This window comes from Nicotiana tomentosiformis, chromosome 7, assembly GCF_000390325.3.
Source record: "Nicotiana tomentosiformis chromosome 7, ASM39032v3, whole genome shotgun sequence".
NCBI lineage: Eukaryota > Viridiplantae > Streptophyta > Magnoliopsida > Solanales > Solanaceae > Nicotiana > Nicotiana tomentosiformis.
The window spans coordinates 79,974,989-79,996,269 of NC_090818.1; positions in this window are offsets into that span (position 1 = coordinate 79,974,989).

Consider the following 21,281-nt stretch of genomic DNA (forward strand, 5'->3'; position numbering starts at 1 on the left):
TCTTCACCATTTCTATTCGGTTTTTGGAGCTTTTGGTAGAGATTTGAAGAGGGAATCAAGGGGATTTCATTGAGGTAAGTCACTTGAGCCCTAATACTTGTATATATGGTGATTTTCCGTTGTTTAATCATTGTAATTAGTGAAAATGAGGGGTTAGGGCCTGGAATTTTTTGAGAGTAATTTAAGGATTTGAAGGACCAAACAAGGTCGGATTTTGATGAATTTGGTATGGTTAGACTCGTGAGTGAATGAGCTTTCTAGTTTTGTAAAATTTGTCGGATTTTGAGACGGGTTTTGGTCTAATTTTGTAGCTTTTCTTGTGGAATTCATTCCATTAGCGCATATTGATGGTATTGTACTGATTGTGAATAGATTCGGAGCATCTGGAGGCCGAGTCGAGAGGCAAGAGCCTTGCGAGGTAGAGATTTGACCGGTTTGAGGTATGTAACGATTGTAAATCTAGTCCTCAGGGTACGAAACCCCGGATTTTTTATCATTCTACTATTTTTAGTGACACACATTCTAGGTGACGGGCGTGTGGGCGTGCACTATTGGAGATTGTGACTTGGTCCGTCCCGTAGCAACTGTAAAGTTGCATATTTTGTTGAAAATATATGATACTTATATGTTTTAGAAAGAGTTTCTGTAAATTGGGTTGAATACCATGTTCGGGCCTTGCGCCAGTGCTCTTTGGACCTTAGGGGCATTTTCTTACCATCCTCTCATTGTTTTCGATTGAAAATATATACTCAGTCATGTTTATACTTGTTTACCGCGTAACTCAGTTTTATGGCTCTATTTTGATGCATATAAATGTTTTGGGGCGAATGCCCTATTTTACTGAAATGCCCGAGTGGCTTGAGAGGTTTATGACTGAGTGAGGCCGAGGGCCAGATTTGTGAGGATGAGTGTGGATCGGGGCTGCCCGCCTGCAGTATACTTTATTATTATAGTACGTGAGTTGTTCGTGCAGCACGTGAGTTGTCCGTGCAGATTATAGCACTTGGGCTGAAGGAGCCCCTCCGGAGTTTGTACACACTCCCAGTGAGCGTAGGTACCTACTGAGTGCGAGTGCCGAGTGACGAGTGCTGAGTGACTGGGAGGCATGAGTGATTGTGAGGTATGCCCGAGTGGCAAGAGTGATTGTGAGGTATGCCCGAGTGGCATGAGTGACTATGAGGTTTGCCCGAGGGGCTGTATATGAGTGATGTTTTGCCCGAGGGGCTGTTTATGATTTCACCATTTTGCTTACCCTTGCATTTTTTACTCTGTTTGAAAACTGTGGAAAAATATCTTTAAATGATTTTTTTTTTACTGGAACTGGGTTTAAACGAGTTGTTTTGATTCAAATCCTGATTTTAAAAGCATGTGATAATTTACTGAGTTTTCCTGATATGAATGGTGTATGCTTTATTGCTCGTCACTACTGCTCAGTCTTTACTTATTGTTGTTACATACTGAGTTGGCGTACTCACGTTACTCCCTGCACATTGTGTGCAGATTCAGGTATAGCTGGACACTGTAGCGGTTATTAATTGTTCTGGTTACAAATTTTCTTGGAGATAGCAAGGTAGCATCCTCTAGTTGTATTTAGCTATTTTTCAGGCTGAGTTAGCCTTGATATTGGTAGACAGATTGTAGTAGATGCTCATGACTAGTGACACCCCGATGTCTGGCTTTTCCTTCTGCACTTTTATTTTGAATTGAACTTCTTCGCGAAGGTTTTTATGTTAAATAACATTGAAATTATCTTTGAAATGAAAACATCGGTTTGTTTTGGAAATGAGCCGGCTTGCCTAGTTCCACGATAGGTGCCATCATGACAGGGGTTAGTTTTGGTCGTGACAGATTGGTATCAGAGCCTAGGTTACATAGGTCTCACGAGTCATGAGCGGGTTTAGTAAAGTCTTGCGGATCGGTACGGAGACGTCTGTACTTATCTAAGAGAGGCTGCAGAACCTTTAGAAAACTCCACATTCTTGAATTCTTATCATGCGAATCTGTTGATTCTAGTAACTAAACATCTGTTGTTTTATTTCCTCACAGATGGTGAGGACTCGTGCTGCCGGTCAGGAGGGCCAGCCACCAGTACCACTAGCCAGGGTTGTGAGACGTCGTGGCCGCGGTAGAGGCCGTGGTATGGGCAGCGGTGCAGCCCGTACAGCAGCTGGGGCAGTACCTGCAGACCCACCGGTTGTCCCAGATCAGGACCAGGTTCCAGTTGTTGATGCACCAGCTCGGGCACCACCTGTGCCGATTGTGATTCCAGGCCTTCAGGAGGCCCTAGCTCAGATTCTGATAGCATGTACTGGCCTTGCTCAGGCGGTCTCTATTTTGACTGCCGCAGTCACTTCTCAGGCCAGGGGAGGCACTCAGACTCCCGTCGCTCGCACACCCGAGCAGGTTGTTCAGGGACTTCAGACACCGGAGGCACCACCAGCCCAGCCGGTTGCTGTTGCTCAGGATTATGTGGTTCCTGCTATGCCTGAGGATGATCAGCGTAGGTTGGAGAGGTTTGGGAGACTCCAGCCACCACCTTTCAGTGGCACAGAGAGAGAGGATGCTCAGGACGTTTTGGATAAGTGTCAGAGGATACTCCGTACTGCTGGTATTCTGGAGACTTGTGGGGTCTCATTCACTACCTTTCAGTTCTCTGGGGCTGCACTCAGATGGTGGGAGACTTACGAGAGGCGTAGGCCTGATGGCGTAGCACCCTTACTTGGCAGCAGTTCTCCGTGGTCTTTTTTGGACAAGTTCGTGCCTCGATCCCGCAGAGAGGAGCTGCGCATACAGTTTGAGCGGCTTCGCCAGGGTGGTATGTTAGTGACATAGTATGAGATGCGATTCTCTGAGTTGGCCCGTCATGCTATCTGGTTGGTTCCTACGGACAGAGAGGGGATCATGAGGTTTATTAATGGCCTTACTTATCAATTACAGTTACTCAAAACCAGGGAGCAGGTTTCGGGTGCTACCTTTGATGAGGTTGTCGACATTGCTCGGCAGATTCATATGGTTCGCAGTCAGGAGACGGTTGAGAGGGAGGCCAAGAGGCCTCGTGGTCAGGGTGGATTCAGCGGTGCTCCTTTAGGGGGTCAGTTCCAGCACGATAGAGTTCGTCATTTCAGACAGGCTAAGTCAGCTCGATCATTTCACTGTGGTGCATCATCTGGCCATGGTTCTCACAGTTCTCATCAGGGCCACTCATCACTTAGTGTTCTTCCAGTTCAGAGTTCATCCCGTGCTCCACCTGTTTAGGGCTCTTCCATGCCAGGTTCTTCTACCAGTTATCCCGGTGCTAGGGGTTCCCTTCAGTTTCTGCTGCCAGCACCAAGGAGTTGTTTTGAGTGTGGGGAGCTTGGGCATATGTGGAGGCAGTGTCCTCATCGTCATGGAGGTCTATCTCAGTAGAGGAGTCAGCCTCCGACTATAGCACCAGTTACCTCACCACCCGCCCAGTCAGCTCGGGGTGGAGGTTAGTCAGTTAGGGGTCGCCCTAAAGGGGGAGGCAGATCAGGGGGTGGTCAGGCCCGTTTCTATGATCTCCCTGCCAGACTAGATGCTATTGCTTTAGATGCTGTGATTACAGGTATTGTCTAAGTTTGTCACAGAGATGCCTCAGTATTATTTGACCCTGGTTCCACGTATTCATATGTTTCCTCGTATTTCGCCCATTTTCTTGATATGCCCCATGAGTCTCTAATTTCTTCTACTCATGTATCTACTCCTATGGGCGATACTATTATTGTGGACCGCGTATATCAGTCTTGTGTGGTGACTATTGGGGGTCTGGAGACCCAAGTGGACCTTTTGTTGCTCAGTATGGTCGACTTTGATGTGATATTGGGTATGGATTGGTTATCTCCATATCATGCTGTTTTAGATTGTCACGCTAAGACAGTGACGTTGACTATGCCGGGAATTTCGAGGGTTGAGTGGAGCGGTTCTGTAGATTATGTACCAAGTAGGGTGATTTCATATTTGAAGGCTCAGCGCATAGTTGAGAAGGGTTGCCTATCTTATTTGGCTTTTGTGAGGGATGTTAGTGCAGAGACTCTTGTCATTGAATCTGTTCCGGTGGTACGTGATTTTTCGGATATGTTTCCTGCAGACTTGTCAGGCATGTTGCCTGATAGGGATATTGACTTTGGTATTGATTTGGTGCCAGGCACTCAGCCCATTTCTATTCCACCGTATCGTATGGCACCGGCAGAGTTGAAGGAATTGAAAGAACAGCTTCAGGAATGCCTGGATAAGGGGTTTATTCGGCCTAGTGTGTCACCTTGGGGTGCACCGGTTCTATTTGTGAAGAAGAAGGATGGTTCCATGAGAATATGTATTGATTATATGTAATTGAACAAGGTCACAGTCAAGAACAAGTATCCTTTTCCTCGTATTGACAATTTATTCGACTAGCTTCATGGAGCGAGGGTGTTCTCCAAGATCAATTTGAGGTCCGGTTATCACCAGTTGAAGATTCAGGATTCAGATATTCTTAAGACAGCTTTTAGGACCCGATATGGCCATTATGAGTTCTTGGTGATATCTTTTGGGCTGACCAATGCCCTAGCAACGTTCATGCATTTGATGAACAGTGTATTCCAGCCCTATTTGGACTCATTCGTTGATGTATTCATTGATGACATCCCGGTGTACTCTCGTAGCTAGGAGGAACACGCTCAACATTTGAAGATTGTATTACAGAAATTGAGGGAGGAGAAGCTTTATGCAAAGTTCTCCAAATGTGAGTTTTGGCTCAGTTCAGTAGCATTCTTGGGGCACGTAGTGTCCAGTAAGGGTATTCAGGTGGATCTGAAGAAGATAGAGGCGGTGCAGAGTTGGCCCAGACCATCCTCAGCCACGGAGAATAAGAGCTTTCTTGGTTTGGCGGGTTACTACCGTCGCTTTGTGGAGGGATTTTCATCTATTGCATCGCCTTTGACCAAATTGACCCAAAATGGTGCTCCATTTAGGTGGCCGGATGAGTGTGAGAAGAGCTTTCAGAAGCTCAAGACTGCTTTGGTCACAGCTCCAGTGTAAGTTCTGCCCTCAGCTTCAGGTTCTTAAACCGTGTATTGTGATGCCTCGAAGATAGGCATTGGTTGTATTTTGATGCAGGAGGGTAGGGTGATTGCCTATGACTCGCGCCAGTTGAAGACACATGAGAAGATCTATCTTGTTCATGATATTGAGTTAGCAGCCATTGTTCACGCCTTGAAGATTTGGCATCATTATTTGTATGGGGTTCATTGTGAGATCTATACTGATCACCAGAGTCTGCAGTATCTGTTAAAGCCGAAGGATCTTAATTTGCGTCAGCGGAGATGGTTGGAGCATCTTAAGGACTATGATATCACTATTTTGTACCATTCGGGGAAGGCCAATATTGTGGCCGATGCTTTGAGTCACCGGGTAGAGAGTTTGGGGAGTTTAGCTTATCTTCCAGTAGCAGAGAGACCTATGTCATTGGATGTTCAGGCCTTAGCGGGCCAGCTTGTCAGATTGGATATTTCGGAGCCTAGTCGGGTACTTGCTTGTGTGGTCTCCAGGTCTTCTCTTTATGACCGTATCAGGGAGCGTCAGTATGATGACCCCCACTTTCTCGTTCTTCAGGACAAGGTTCAGAGAGGTGATGTTAGGGATGTGACTAGTAATGATGACGGCATACTGAGAATGCAGGGCCGGATATGTGTGCCTAATGTATATAGGCTTTGAGAGTTGATTCTTGAGGAGGCATGCTGATCGCGGTATTCCATCCATTCGGGTGTCGCGAAGATGTACCAGGATTAGAGGCATCACTATTAGTGGAGGCGGAGGAAGAATGATATAGTTGGGTTTGTGGCTCGGTGCCTCAACTGTCAGCAGGTTAAGTATGAGCATCAGAGACCGGGTGGCTTGCTTCAGAGATCACCATGGACTTTGTAGTTGGGCTCCCACGGACTTTGAGGAAGTTCGATGTTATTTGGGTTATTGTGGATCGGCTGACCAAGTCCGCGCACTTCATTCCCGTTGGTACTACTTACTCCTCGGAGTTATTGGCTGAGATTTACATCCGAGAGATCGTTCGCCTGCATGGTGTCCTAGTTTCCATCATTTCATATAGGGGTACTCAGTTCACATCGTAGTTTTGGAGGGTCGTGCAGCGAGAGTTGGGTACTCAGGTTGAGTTAAGCACAGCTTTTCACCCTCAGACGGACGGGCAGTCCGAGCGCACTATTCAAATATTGGAGGACATGTTGCATGCGTATGTCATTGACTTTGGGGGTTCATGGGACCAGTTTCTGCCACTCGCGGAGTTTGCATATAACAACAGTTATCAGTCGAGTATTCAGATGGCTCCGTATGACGCTTTATATGGGAGGAGGTGTAGATCTCTGGTTGGATAGTTTGAGCCAGGTGAGGCTAGGCTCTTAGGTACAGACTAGGTCCAGGATGCATTAGATAAGGTGAAGTTGATTTAGAAGCGGCTTCGCACGGCGCAGTCTAGGCAGAAGAGCTACGTAGATAGGAAGGTCCGTGATGTCTCTTTTATGGTTGGGGAGAAGGTTTTGCTGAAGGTATCACCCATGAAGAGTGTTATGAGGTTTGGGAAGAGGTGCAAGTTGAGCCCCGGTTCATTGGTCCTTTTGAGGTACTTCAGAGGATAGGGGAGGTGGCTTATAAGCTTGCCTTGCCACCCAGCTTGTCTAGTGTGCATCCAGTGTTTCATGTTTCCATGCTCCGAAAGTATGTTGGAGATCCATCCCATGTTTTGGATTTTAGCACGGTTCAGTTGGAGGGTGATATGACTTATGATGTGGAGCCGGTGGCTATTTTGGATCGGCAGGTTTGAAGGTTGAGGTCAAAGGATATAGCTTCAGTGAAGGTGCAATGGAGAGGTCAGTCTGTGGAGGAGACCGAGCGGGAGATGCGGAGCAGATATCTACGCCTATTCGAGACTCCAGGAATGTTTCTAGACCCGTTCAAGGACGAACGAATGTTTAAGAGGGGGAGGATGTAATGATCCGGCTGGTCGTTTTGAGAGTTATAGCCCCGTTTTCCCCATTTCTACTTCTTTTTGTGTTATTCAGCAATATTATGTTATATCGGGTTAGTTGGTTCGGGACCGGAGTGGTTTCAGAGTGAATTGAGACACTTAGTCTCTTAAGTAGAAACTTAAGTTGGAAAAGTCAACTAGATGTTGACCTATGTGTAAACGATCTTGGATTTGAATGATGATGGTTCTGTTAGCTCTGTTAGGTGATTTTGGACTTAGGAGTGCGTCCGGAATGTGATTTGGAGGTCCGTGGTAGAATTAGGCTTGAATTGGCGAAATTATAAATTTGGCTATTTCGGTCGGTAGTGAAAAATTTGATATCGGGGTCGGAATAGAATTCTAGAAGTTGGAGTAGGTTCGTAGTATCATTTGTGATGTGTGTGCAAAATTTGAGGTCATTCGGACGTGGTTTGGTTAGTTTCAGCATCGGTTGCCGAATTTGGAAATTTAGAAGTTCTTAGGCTTGAATCCGAGGGTAATTTGATTACTTGATGTTGTTTTGAGTGATTCGAAGGTTCGACTAAGTTGGTATGTTGGTATATGACTATTTGGTTGAGGTCCCGAGGGCCTCGGGGTGATTCCTGGTGGTTAACGTGTTTGTTGGAGTTGGAAAATGCAGTTGGAGCTGCTGCTACTGCTATTTTCGCACCTGCTGAAGAAAGCCTCGTAGGTGCAAGGCCGCTGGTGCGCGGGGCGAGTGTGCACGTGCGGGCAATGCTGGGCTAGGCAACATGCGCAGGTGCAAGTTAGAGGTCGCATCTGCGAGCCCGCAGGTGCGAAATATGGGGCGCAGATACGGAGAAGGGAAATGCTGGGCAGGCTTCACAGAAGCAGAGGAAAAGCGCAGGTGCGCCTTCGCAGGTGCGATGGGTTTGCCGCAGATGCGGAGCCTGGGCGCGTAAGTGAGTTGCGAAGGTGCAGCTCCTTGGACTGCAGGTGCGGTCGCGCGGGTGCGAGCAAATGGCCGCAGGTGCGAGGAGCCTGGGCAGAGGGTACATATTGCACACTTCGCGAATTTTGGTGCATTCTTCACCATTTCTATTCGGTTTTGGAGCTTTTGGGAGAGATTTGAAGAGGGAATCAAGGGGATTTCGTTGAGGTAAGTTACTTGAGCACTAATACTTGTATATATGGTGATTTTTCATTGTTTAATCATTGTAATTAGTGAAAATGAGGGGTTAGGGCTTGGAATTGTTGGAGAGTAATTTAAGGATTTGAAGGACCAAACGATGTCGGATTTTGATGAATTTGGTATGGTTAGACTCGTGAGTAAATGAGCTTTCTAGTTTTGTAAATTTTGTCGGATTTCGACATGTGGGCCCGGGGGCCGGGTCTGAGCCAATTTCGGGTTTTGATATAATTTTGTAGCTTTTCTTGTGGAAATCATTCCATTAGCGCGTATTAATGGTATTGTAATGATTGTGAATAGATTCGGAGCATTTGGAGGCCGAGTCCAGAGGTAAGAGCATTGCAGGGTAGAGATTTGACCGGTTTGTGGTAAGTAACGATTGTAAATATAGTCCTGAGGGTACGAAACCTCGGATTTTGTATCATTCTACTATTTTAAGTGACGCACATGCTAGGTGACGGGCATGTGGGCTTGCTCTATTGGGGATTGTGACTTGGTCCGTCCCATAGCAACTGTAAAGTTGCATATTTAATTGAAACTATATGATACTTATATGTTTTAGAAAGAGTTTCTGTAAATTGGGCTGAATGCCATGTTCGGGCCTTGCGCAGTGCTGTTTGGATCCTTAGGGGCTTTTTCTTACCATCCTCTCATTGGTTTCGATTGAAAATCCATACTCACTCATGTTTACACTTGTTTACCGCGTAACTCAGTTTTATGACTGTATTTTGCTGCACATAAATGTTTTGGGCCGAATGCCCTGTTTTACTAAAATGCCCGAGTGGCTTGAGAGGTTTATGACTGAGTGAGGCCGAGGACCTGATTTGTGAGGATGAGTGTGGATCGGGACTTCCCGCATGCATCATACTTTATTATTATAGCACGTGAGTTGTCCGTGTAGCACGTGAGTTGTCCGTGCAGATTATAGTGCTTGGGCTGAAAGAGCCCTTCCGGAGTCTGTACACACCCCCAGTGAGCGTGGGTACGTACTGAGTGCGAGTGCCGAGTGCTGAGTGACTGGGAGGCATGAGTGATTGTGAGGTATGCCCGAGTGGCAAGAGTGATTGTGAGGTATGCTCGAGTGGCACGAGTGACTGTGAGGTTTGCCCGAGGGGCTGTATATGAGTGATGTTTTGCCCGAGGGGCTGTTTATGGTTTTACCATTTTGCTCACCTTTGCATTTTTTCTTCTATTTGAAAATTGGTGAAAAATATCTTTAAATTATTTTTTTTACTGGAACTGGGTTTAAACGAGATGTTTTGATTCAAATCCTGATTTTAAAAGCATGTGGTATTTTACTGAGTTTTCCTAATATGAATGTTGTATGTTTTATTGCTCGTCACTACTACTCAGTCTCTATTTATTGTTGTTACTTACTGAGTTGGCGTACTCACGTTACTCCCTGCACCTTGTGTGAAGATTCAGGTATAGCTGGATACGGTAGCGGTTATTGATTGTTGTGGTTGCAGATTTTCTTGGAGATAGCAAGGTAGCTGTTTGGCAATTGCAGCCCCTACTCTTCTCCCTCTTATCTTCCTCTAGTTGTATTTAGCTATTTTCCATGCTGAGTTAGCCTTGATATTGTTAGACAGATTGTAGTAGATGCTCATGACTAGTGACACCCCGATGTCGGGATTTTCTTTCCGCACTTTTATTTTTAATTGCACTTCTTCACGAAGGTTTTTTTGTTAAATAACATTAAAATTATCTTTGAAATGAAAACATCGGTTTGTTTTGGAAATAAGTCAGCTTGCCTAGTTCCACGATAGGCGCCATCACGACAGGGGTTAGTTTGGGTCGTGACAAGGGCATTTCTGCGGTCCACTCTGCGGCCGCAAAACTGATCTGCGGACCGCAGATATGCCGCACATTGAGACACAAATCTGGGCAAATGTTTGGACCATTATGCGGTCCATTATGCGATCGCATAATCATTTTGCGGGCGCATAACACATCGCATACCTAGAACAAAAACATTACGGAGGAGTTTTGCAGCGCATTATGCGCCACAGAATAGGTCTGTGGACCACAGACCGGTCGTAGAGTGAGGCAGAAATGCCCAGTTCCGGAGGGCCATTGTGGGGACCATTTTGCGGACCACAGAAGCATTATGTGGTCGCATATGCGACCGCAGATCCGCATTGGGGCTTCATTTTTTCTAATTTTTGAACCCGACCCCATTCTTATAAAATAGTCTTATGGATCATTGTAGAAGGTTAAAACTTATATTTCTGGAGAGAGGGGGTGCCATAGAGTGAGAGAGGAAGTTCCTAAGCTTATCATTCATCAATTCTTGCTCAAAGTTGAGGAATTTACAAGAAGAACTCACTAGGTCTTCATCCTAGAGGTAAGATTCTACTTCATAGCCTTCAATTTCGATATTTAAATTGAAATAGGTAATGAGTAAGGCAATTCTTGGGTATGGGAGTTGTTCATTATGCATGCATGTAATATCAAGGGTAGTAGGAAGATTGTTGACCTCATTTGGGTAAACTTTGGGTAATGCGATGAAAGAATCCACCATATGAGGACCTTGAAACCTTAATGCACACCTATTGTTTGATAAAATGTTCAAATGAGCTGAAACCATGAATATATTCCTAAATTGTGTTCAATTTTGCTACGTCTATAAATAGATCAAAGTTGCTAGGATTTTCTGAACTGTGTAGTGAATTAAGGAAAGCTCAAAGCGAGGTATGAAGGCTAAACTCTTCTTCTATATTCGAAAATCCCGAATCGTTGTGAAATTCTATCATGTGTTGTCGAACTTGAAACGCTATTGATGTGGTGTATTCAAACTTGTAAAATTGATTCCCGATTGGCATAACGTGTTAGAACCCTCGTGTGTTAATGATTCTCTATTTTTAACTTAATTATGCATTACCCCTTTTGGGAAGAAGATCTTGTATTAGATCAAGGTGATTAAACACTTATTTATCATATGATAAAACCTTATGAACTTACACTTGCTAAGGCCAAAGGTGCCAAATGGTTAATTTAAACGGGAACTCTTTTGTACAAACTATTATTGTCTTAGGAATCCAAAATGTGGCATTGTGATTACACCTCCACCCGCATACATTGGGGTAAGGCGGTGGGGCCGCTTTGTGTAGAGTTTCTAGTATTGTGATTGCACCTCAACCCGCATTTGTTCGAGTGAGGCAGCAGGGCCGCTTTGTGTAAAGGTAGTTGTAAAGGATCCCCGACTTATGAATTTATAAATGTTATTGAAAGCTCTTAACAAATTTACTATGGCTTTAACGGCCAACTAAGCCTTTTATTGTTACCATGATTCATCGTATTCAAATTGTATTTACAAGTCCTTGCATAGGTGTTTGGTTTACATACTAGTACTATTCGGCATGTACTAACATCCCTTTTGCTGGGGGCACTGCATCGTTAATTGATGCAGGCGGTTCCATAGTATGTGGCATTGACAAGTGATAGCAGTACACCCTCTCCTCAGCTGACTTGGCAAGCCCCACTTCATTCCGGGGTCCTGTATCTCTTGTTCCATGTACATTGTGTTTTGTGGTATAGCCAGGGCCTTGTTCTCGGCACTGTCGTAGCACTCTTTTGTTTCTGCTAGTGTCTCCGTAGACATAGTTTGGGTTGTATCCTATTTTGGAAAGGTTGAACTAAACTCGTTGTAATTGTATCATCTGTCCCACTTTAACTACGAAGTGAACTGGTGTTATTCACATGACCTCTTAATGTTTAATTAAAATATAAATGTATATCCTCTTTATTCATGGACGAGTTGGGTAGAAGGTACTGTATAGGCTTGCTCCACTAGGGTTTCTCAATTAAGCACGGTGGCGCTCCCCGAGGTCGGGTTGTGACAAACTTGGTATTAGAGCCTAAGGTTTTAAAGTGTCCTAGGATGTGTCGGAGCTGTGTCTAGTAGAGTTCTTCTTATCGGTGTGTTATCGACCACATTTATAATTAGAAGGGTACTTGGGCACTTAGGAATAATACCCTTCTTTGATGTTCTCGATCGTGCGATAAAGCTGATTGTAAGATTGTTCCTCCTTTAACTCGTGCTTTACTCTAACATTCAGTACATGGCGCCTATGAAAAAGGCAAGAACTGGCCAAGGAGCCAATGTCATCCCAGGAGTGTATGTTGATTCGATATTTGATGATGCAGGTGAGCACCCGAGGGGTGAGGATATTCCCCCAATTACTACACCACCTGAATCTACTATTCCTGCTCAGACTGCACCAGTTCCTACACCTACTGAGGGTGCAACGGTCCCTCTAACTGATATTTCAGTTCCACCTCCATCTCCAGCTTCTGGTCCCGGTGTTTCTGATGGGGATCTTAGGGGAGCCATACAGATGTTGGCTCAGATAGTGGCCTCACAGGCCCAGAGAACAAATGTTGCACCTACTTCTTCTAGTCAGCCAGGGGATTCCGCTAGTTCCAGGGTGAACAGGTTTCTCCAGTTGGATCCTCCAGTGTTTGCAGGTACTGATCCTGAGTAGGACACCCAGGACTTCATTGATGAGATGCACAAGACTCTCTGAGTTATGTGTGCTATTGATACTGAGGGAGTGGAGTTGGCCTTCTACCGCTTGAAAGGGGTGGCTTATTCTTGGGCTAAGATATGGGAGGAGTCCCATGAGGAGGGGAGCCCTCCGGCGAGATGGAGTGAGTTCACCGATACCTTTATTGATCATTTCTTGCCTGTCGAGACTAAGGCGGCCCATGTCGCTGAGTTTGAGAGCCTGAAGTAGGGTAGCATGAATGTGTGGGAATACCATATGGAGTTCGTGTGCCTGTCCAAGTATGATATTCACATGTTGGCCACTATGGAGGCTAGAGTGTTCCGGTTTGTGTAGGGCCTTAGGCCCTTAGTTATTTATGAGGCTGCTACAGCTGCCTTGAATTATGATATGATCTATGGGAAGATGGTGGCATTTTCTCAAGCTACAAAGGATCGTAAATTGAAAAATAGAAGGGAGCGTAAGGGTAGCAGCAAGGCCCGTACCACGGGCAACTTTGGTGGTTCTTCTGGTGGTGGTAGGTTGGCATTTAAGGGAGGATCATCAGGGCCATCTCAGTCATTCGCTCAGTCTTCGATGAGTGCACAACCATTCGGGCCGCATCAGGGCAACAAGGGACCCCACCTGCAGGGTCGGCCTGGAGGGAGATTCCAGCAGCAGGGGAGGCCACCATGCGCTAAGTATGGGAGGATGCACTTTTGGGTCTGCTTCATGGATCTACCTATATTCTACGGGTGTGGTGTGAGGGGTCACATTCAGAGGGATTGCCGCTCGTCCTGCCGGATCTTCAGCAGAGATCCACTATAGTCAACTAGTTTTGCAATTACTACATCCACAACACCTCCTCCAGCTCAAGGCACCGCGACACCCACAAGGCGTGGTGCAGCTAAGGGTGGTGCACAGAGTTCGGGAGGACACGGCAGATTTTATGCTATGCAAAGGCATCGGGATTCAGAGGCTTCTCCAGATGTTGTCACACGTATATTGACTTTCCAATCTCATGATGTGTATTCTCTTATTGATTCCGGTTCCATATTGTCCTATGTCACTCCCTATGTTGCTATGGAATTTTGGATAGAATCGGAACAGCTCCTTGAGTCGTTCTCTGTATCTACTGCGGTTGGTGAGTCTATTGTGGCTGCACGGGTTTATAGGGATTATGCGTGGGGATGTCACGAGTCGTTCTCTATTCCAATATCACAGTGCGTGGTTGGGACACCATGGCCGATCTCATTAAATTGGGGGTGGTTGATTTTGATATAATAATGGGGATGGATTGGCTTTATTCATGTTTCGCTAAGCTTGATTGTCGAACTAGAACCGTTAGTTTTGAATTACCCAAATGAGTCAGTTATCGAATGGAAGGGGGATGATGTGTTGACAAAGGGTAGGTTTATTTCTTACCTTAAGGCCACGAATATGATTAACAAGGGGTGTATCTACCATTTGGTACGGGTTATGGATACCGATGCTGAGGCACCTACACTTAAGTCTGTGCTTGTTGTGAATGAATTTCGGGGGTATTTCCAGATGAGCACCCTAGGATCCCACCAGACAGGGAGATTGGGATTGATGTGATGCCAGGTACGCAGCCTATCTCTATTCTGCCCTACAGAATGGCACCGGCAAAATTGAAGGAGCTAAAGGAACAATTGAAGGATTTGTTAGAGAAGGGTTTCATCAGGCCGAGTGTGTCACCTTGGGGTGCACCGGTCCTTTTTGTAAGGAATAAAGATGGGTCACTGAGAATGTGTATTGACTATCGGTAGTTCAACAAGGTCACGATCAAGATTAAATACCCACTACCATGGATAGATGACTTGTTTTACCAATTACAAGGTGCTAAGTACTTCTCCAAGATCGATTTAAGATCCCGGTATCACCAATTGAAGATCAGGGAGGAGGATATTCCGAAAATAGTTTTCAGGACCCGGTATGGGCACTTTGAATTTCTGGTAATGTCTTTTGGTCAAACAAATGCCCCGACAACTTTCCTGGATCTTATGTACCGAGTTTTCAAGAAATTCCTCAACTCTTTCGTGATACTGTTTATTGATGATATCCTTTTATATTCACGCAGTCGAGAGGACTATGCCGACCATCTTAAGGCAGTTTTGCAGACCCTATATCAACACCAATTGTATGCGAATTTTTTGAAATGTGAATTCTGGCTTCAATCTGTCACATTCTTGGGTCATGTCGCCTCAAGAGAAGGAATTAAGGTCGACCCTCAGAAGATTTCAGCGGTGAAGAATTGGCCTAGACCTACTACCCCAATTGAGATTCGCAGTTTCTTGGGCTTAGTTGGATATTACAGGAAGTTTTTGGAGGGGTTCTCTACCCTTGCCTCTTCGTTGACTAAATTGATGCAGAAGGAAGTTAAGTTTGAACGGTCGGATGCTTGTGAAAGGAGCTTCCAGAAGTTGAAATCGAGATTGATCACGACACCAGTATTGAATCTAACATATGGTACAGATGGGTTTGGGGTATATTGTGATGCTTCAAGAATAACACTTGGGTGTGTATTAATGCAACATGGCATGGTGATAGCTTATGCTTCTAGGAAACTCAAGAATCATGAAAAGAACTATCCAACACATAACTTAGAGCTTACGGTGGTGGTATTTGCATTGAAAATTTGGCATCATTATCTGTATGGGGTCCATGTGGATATATTCACTGACCATAAGAGCCTTCAATACATTTTCAAATAGAAGAAAGTGAATCCAGGGTAGAGAAAATGGCTTGAGTTACTCAAGGATTACGACATTGATGTTCTGTATCATCCGGGGAAGGCTAATGTTGTAGCGGATGCACTTAGCCAGAAATCTATGGGTAGTTTGGCTCACTTGGAGGCATATCAAAGGCCGTTGGCCAAGGAGGTTTATCGAATGGCTAGTTTGGGAGTTCGTCTTACGGGTTCTAGTAAAGGAGGAGTGATTGTGCAAAATAGGGCTGAATCATCGCTTGTTGTGGAAGTCAAGGAAAAGCAATACAACGACCCATTGTTGGTACAATAGAAGGAGGGGATTCATAAACATAAGACCATATCCTTTTCTATTGGAAGGGATGATGGTACACTAAGGTACCAAGGGCGACTATGTATTCTAAATGTGGATGGTCTCCGAGAAAGCATCATGACCGAGGCTCACACTTCTAGGTATTTCGTGCACCCGGGCTCTACAAAGATATACCATGATCTTAAGGAAGTCTACTTGTGGAATGATATGAAGAGGAATATAGCAGACTTATTGGCAAGATTTCCAAATTGTCAGCAAGTGAAGGCCGAGCACAAAACATAGAAATTCCTATGTGGAAATGAGAGATTGTCAATATGGACTTTGTTGTAGGACTACCTCGCACTCCTTGCAAGTTCGACTCGATTTGGGTGATTGTGGATCAACTCACGAAATCAGCACGCTTCCTACCTGTTAAGGCTATCGACACAGGAGAACAGTATGCTGAGTTGTATATCAAGGAAATAGTTAGGTTGCATGGCATTCCAGATTCTATTATCTCAAATCAAGGGGCACAGTTCACGGGTAATTTTTGGAATACGTTTCCATAAGGTTTAGGTACTCAGGTGAATCTTAGTACACCGCTTCACCCGCAGACTGACGGGCAGGTAGAGAGGACTATTCAGACGCTTGAGGATATGTTGCATGCTTGTTTTCTTGACTTTAAAGGTAGCTGTGATGATCATTTGCCACTCATAGAGTTTGCCTACAACAACAGTTATCATGCTAGCATTCAAATGGCACCAATTGAGGCTTTATATGGTAGGAATTGTGGATCTCCCATTGGGTCATTTGAGCTTGGGGAAGCGGAGTTGATAGGGCCAGACCTCATGCATCAGGCTATGGAAAAGGTTAACATCATTAAGAAGCGGTTGAAAACTGCTCAGAGTTTTCAGAAATCCTATTCAGATGTTCGTCATAGGGATTTAGACTTCAAAGAAGATGATTGGGTATTCTTGAAGGTTTCCCCTATGAAGGGTATAATGCGGTACGGTAAGAAAGGGAAATTGAGTCCGAGGTATGTCGGGTCGTACAAAATCATTCGAAGGATTGGTCTGGTGGCTTACAGGCTAGAACTACCTCCAGAGATATCTTTAGTGTACCCGGTGTTTCATGTATCCATGTGGAAGAAGGTGGTTGGAGATCCATCGCTTGTTGTTCCGGTTGTGACTATTGAGGTTAATAAGGAATTGGCTTATGAAGAAATTCCAGTTGACATTCTTGATAGGCAAGTTTGAAAATTGAGGAACAAAGAGATTGCCTCTGTGAGAGCACTATGGCGGAACCAACAAGTTGAAGAGGCCACCTAGGAGGCCGAGGATGAAATGAAAAAGAAATACCTTTATTTGTTTGGATAGTCATGTATTTATAAAGTTGTGTTCTATGAAAATGCAAAGAGTTTACCTTGTATGAATTATGTATCAATTGCACAATTGAAGTTAAGGGTGTTCCTTTTTTGTTATATATTGCTCGTGAGGCCACGGTTGGCATTGTTTTTATGTTATGTTGCGTCGTTGGTTCATGTATATGTTGTTAGGGTTGGTTTCTAGGATTATCTAACAGGTGGATAGGCCCAGTTACAGGGGAAACTATGGCGAAAATTTTGAAAATTTGGGGAGTTAGTCAAAAGATTGGGACTGCTGCTGTGTGTTATAGCAGCCGAGTCACATTGGGTGCTAATGTGAATTTTGACCCTCATTCGAGGACGAATGATCCTAAGCGGGGGAGGATGTAAGGCCCCGTCCAAATTTTACCTAAAACCTGGGGTTTCGTGGTGCCGAATTCACTATGTTGGGGTTCACTATTTTATCTTGCATGATCTGTTGATTTGTCCATATCCTCTTGTCTAGCCATATCTAGGCTCATCCCGTATCCGCTACTAGCTAGTCCTTGGTCCATTCTCATATCTATATTCCACGTAATCTCTCTTGGTAAATGTCCTTTGTCTTAACTTACCTCTTGTACTGGCTCCTAATGTATCAAGTGTCCATTCACACTTATTTATCAATAACATCCTGGCCAGGAACTCTTAGTACCTCTCCCTAGTATTGTGTTTACATAGTGTTCTAGAGTCACGACATATCTGTAGGATCTAAATAAATGCAACATCATCCCTTTCGCCTTTTTACCACATTCTTCCTTTATCATTCCATAGTTACCTAAACCACTTAACTACGACTTAATACCACATCACACCATCTTCCCCCTTTAGGGGAGTAAAAAGATTTAGTGTAACGACGATCTACCTATAGATGTTTTACCTCTTCCTCTTTGGCATATTTTCACATAATTAATGACCCTTACTCACCTTACGGTAACCCTTTCGTACCAGGGAAAACTAAATTCCTTGCGCACAAGGGTGACACCTAGGGTAACTGCCACACTTAGTGCCTTAATCTTAACTCTGCTCATAGTGCTTGCTTTAGGGAAGCGTCTTCCTAAATGAACTTTAAAGGTTATTCTTTGGTTGTCCATTCTATTATTGCCGAAAATGCTATCTCTGAAATTCTCATAATGCCGACTATTATAAAATCCTTCAGTCCCTAATTCATGTTCAATTTATCTTGTTCACTAGCCCATACTGATTTCTATTACTCCGGGGGTCTAACTTTTCCTTCTGGTAATCCTGTTGGAGTCACCAACTCATTTCTCGAAATGGGGATACGACATTATAGCTTATACTCTTTTATTGTCTCAAGGCATGTAAACTCTTGTCTTTTCCCTTCACTTGACTATAGACTCTGTTATTCTGTCATATTTTTATTTATCGTTATCAACCATGTAAGGCCCCGTAAAATATTACCTAAAACCCGGGGTTTTGTCGTGCCGAAGTAGGCTTATGCGTTTATGATTGTAGAGATTCTTCGAACTTTTTGGGTTGACCAGTGTATTGGGTAGTTGAAGAAAATGTTTGGAAGTGCAGGGCGTTTCTGCGGACCACTCTGCGGTCGTAAAACTGATATGTGAACCACAGATAGAGGCAGATATCTGGGCAAATGTTTGGACCATTATGCGTTCCATTATGCGGCCGCATAATCATTTTGTGGGCTGCATAACCCATCGTAGACCCAACACTAAAAATAATTCCGGAGGGAAGCTTTGCAGCGCATTATGCGAACGCATATTAGGTCTGCGGACCGCATACCGGTCGCAGAGTGAGGCAAAAATGCCCAGTTCCGGAGGGCCATTATGTGGCCCATTTTGTGGACCACAGAAGCGTTATGCGGTAACATATGCGACCGCAGATCTGCATCGGGGCTTTTTTTTCTAATTTTTCAACTCGTCCCAGTTCTTATAAAACAGTCTTAGGGATCATTTTAGAAAGTTAAAACTTATATTTCTAGAGAGAGGGGGTACCATAGAGTGAGATGAGAAGTTCCTAAGCTTATCATTCATCAGTTCTTTCTCTGAGTTGAGGAATTTACAAGAATAACTCACAAGGTCTTCATCCTCGAGGTAAGATTCTACTCCCTAGCCCTCAATTCCGGGATTTAATTTGAAATAGATAATGAGCAAGGCAATTCTTGGGGATGGGAGTTGCTCATTATGCATGCATGTACCATCAAGGGTAATGGGAAAATTGTTTAGCTCATTTTGGTAAACATTGGGTAATGGGATGAAAGAATCCACAATAAGAGGACCTTGAAACTTTAATGCACACCTAGTGTATGATAAAATGCTTAAATGAGCTGAAACCATGAATATCTTCATAAATTGTGTTCAATTTTTCTATGTCTGTGTAGTGAATTAAGGAAACCTCAAAGCGAGGTATGAAGGCTAAACTCTTTTTCTAGTATCAAAATTCCCGAATCCTTGTGAAATTCTATCATATGTAGTCGAAATTGAAACGCTATTGATGTGGGGTATTCAAACTAGTAAAATTAATTCCTGATTGGCATAATGTGTTAGAACCCTCGTGTGTTAATGATTCTCTATTTTTGACTTAATTATGTCATACCCCCTTTTGGGAAGAAGATCGTGTATGAAATCAAGGTGATTAAACACTTATTTCTCACATGATGAAACCTTATGAACTTACACTTGCTAAGGCCAAAGGTACCAAATGGTTGATTTAAAAGGTAACTCTTTTGTGCAAACTATTATTGTCTTGGGAGTCCTAAATGTGGCATTGTGAAGATACCTCCACCCGCATATATTGGGGTGAGGCGGCGGGGACGCTTTGTGTAGAGTTGTGGTATTGTGAATATACCTCCACCCGCATACATCGGGGTGAGGCGGCATGGCCGCTTTGTGTAGAGTTTGTGGCATTGTCAATACACCTCCACCTGCACATATTGGGGTAAGGCGGTAGGGCAGCTTTGTGTTGAGTTTATGGTATTGTGATTGAACCTCCACCCGCATACGTTGGGGTGAGGTGACAGGGCCGCTTTGTGTAAAGGTGGTTGTAGAGAATCCCCGACTTATGAATTTATAAATGTTATTGAAAGCTCTTAATAAATTTACTATGGCTTTAACGGTAAACTAAGCCTTTTATTGTTACCATGATTCGTCATATTCATGTTGTATTTCCAAGTTATTGCATAGGTGTTTGGTTTTCGTACTTGTACTACTCGGCATGTACTAACGTCCCTTTTGCCGGAGGCGCTGCATCTTTAATGGATGCATGTGATTCAATAGCAGGTGGCATTGACTAGTGATAGCAGCACACCCTCTCCTCAGCTGACTTGGTGAGCCCTACTTTATTCCGGGGTCCTCTATCGCTTGTTCCATGTACATAGTGCTTTGAGGTATAGCCGGGGCCTTGTTGCCGGCGCTGTCGTAGCACTCTTTTGTGTTTGTTAGAGTCTCTGTAGACATAGTGTGGGTTGTATCCTATTTTGGGAATGTTGACCTAAACTCGTTGTAATTGTATCATTTGTCCCACTTTAACTACGAATGTATAGTGTACTGTTTTGGGGACTTGTTAATGACGCAGCTAATGGAAGTGAACTGGTGTTATTCACATAACCTCTTAATGTTTAATTAATGATATAAATGTATCTCCTTTTTATTCATGTGCGAGTTGGGTACAAGGTATTGTAAAGGCTTGCTCGGCCGGGGTATCTCGTTTGAGCATCGGTCGCACTCCCCGAGGTCGAGGCGTGACAAACTTGGTATCAAAGCCTAAGGTTTTAAAGTGTCCTAGATGCCTCGGAACCGTGTATAGTAGAGTCATTCTTATCGGTGTGTTATCGACCACATATATAATTAGGAGGCTACTTGGGCACTTATGAATAATACATTTCTTTGATGTTCTTGATCGTGCCATAAAGCTGATTGTAAGATTGTTCCTCCTTTAACTCATGCTTTATTCTAACTTTCAGTACATGGCACCTAGGAAGAAGGCAAGAACTGGCCAAGGAGCCAATGTCACCCCGTAGTTGCAGTTGATTCGATATTTGATGATGCGGGTGAGCACCCGAGGGGTGAGAATATTCCCCCAATTACTACACCGCATGAATCTACTATTCCTGCTAAGACTGCACCAGTTCCTACACCTACTAAGGGTGCAACGGTCTCTCCAACTAATATTCCAGTTCCACCTACAGCTTCGGCTTCTGGTCCCGGTGTTTTTGATGGGGATCATAGGGGAG